Source organism: Monopterus albus, unplaced genomic scaffold, assembly GCF_001952655.1.
Source record: "Monopterus albus unplaced genomic scaffold, M_albus_1.0 scaffold461.1, whole genome shotgun sequence".
Classification (NCBI taxonomy): domain Eukaryota; kingdom Metazoa; phylum Chordata; class Actinopteri; order Synbranchiformes; family Synbranchidae; genus Monopterus; species Monopterus albus.
In genome coordinates this window covers 107,324-108,643 of record NW_018128341.1, presented here as the reverse complement: position 1 = coordinate 108,643, position 1,320 = coordinate 107,324, and the positions used below count along the sequence as shown (strand labels likewise).

The window sequence follows — 1,320 nt, the reverse complement described above, 5'->3', positions numbered from 1 at the left end:
GGGGCTTGTGCAAGGGAGCTACGGCTCAAACATGCCATATGTGTAGCTCACACCCTTAACTTAGTGGTGAAGAAGGCCCTTGACCAGACCCCTGAGCTGAGCCAAGTCCAGAGTGGGATATTTCAGGAGCAGTACCACTGCAAAGGTAAGTTCTGTGGCTTAATTACAGTTTCTTTAATGCTACTTGTGTTTATAGTTCTGCTGCCTTGACAATGTAATGAATGCTTTTTTAATTGTATTTTTTAAGGAGAGACTTGCAGTGGTGCAGGAACAATTGGAGAAGCCTCAACTCAAACTTATTCAGGAAGTGGAAACCCACTGGAACAGCACTTACAATATGCTGCAAAGACTGTTTGAGCAAAGAGAGCCAGTGGGTGCTGCTTTGGCAAGTCTCACAACAGACATCTCACCTATTTCATCAGAGGAATATGGCATGATTTCCGAGTGTCTGATTGTCCTAGGACCATTTAATAACGCAACCACCGAGCTCTCTCAGGAAAAAAGGGTGTCTGGCTCAAAGGTCATACCTTTGCTTGCTATGGTGGATCATTGCCTCACTGAAGAAACGGAAAAACCACCATCCATTGGGTCTTCTCTGGCTGAGAAACTGAGGATGCTCTTGAGAGAGAAGCTGGATAGGATCTAAACCATGAGCATTATGTGCCTTGCGACATTACTGGACCCAAGGTTCAGAAAAAGTTTCTCAGCCCTGCAAGAGCAGGTGAAGCAGAAAAAAGACTGAAAGCAGAATGTGCTTCCATAATGAGGGCCACCACCACCTCCTCTTCCTCCTCACCACCACCACCACCACAGCCATCAACGTCACAAACTGTTGAGGCTGTTTCCCAAGGTACTACTGTTATTCCATTTGAGTTGCATTTATATGAACTGTTAAACTCACAAACAACTCTTCTTATTTCTTAGGTAACAACCTGTGGCGTCGCCTGGATGACAGCGTCAGGCAAACACAAACACAGAATGTGATAGCAGACGCAGATATTGAGGTCCAACGCTACATGATGGAGCCAAATATTGGAAGGCTGGAGGACCCCCTTCAATACTGGGAGAGACAGAAATATGTCTATCCCCATTTATATAAGTTAGCAGTGGCATTCTTGTGTACGCCTGCCTCATCTGTGCCCTGTGAGCGGGTGTTTTCCAAAGCAGGAGAAATATTGTCAAAAAAAATAAATGGCCTAAGACCTGCCACAGTGGAGAAACTGTTGTTTTTAAATAAAAACCAATGATGTGGCCCCTAAACCAAAATCACTGGCCATACCTCAACGTTACAAAAGCACAATCATTGTCCATACCCCAACC

At 44.9% G+C, this 1,320-nt stretch overlaps 1 long non-coding RNA gene across 1 annotated transcript; it reads left to right on the top strand.

Moving 5' to 3' along the window:
* Window positions 1-683: 683 nt before the first annotated feature.
* Window positions 684-1,180, top strand: LOC109952463 (uncharacterized). The gene is made up of 2 exons (XR_002273758.1): window positions 684-850; window positions 925-1,180. It is a non-coding gene; the product is annotated as an uncharacterized LOC109952463 (long non-coding RNA).
* The last annotated feature ends 140 nt before the right edge of the window (window positions 1,181-1,320 follow it).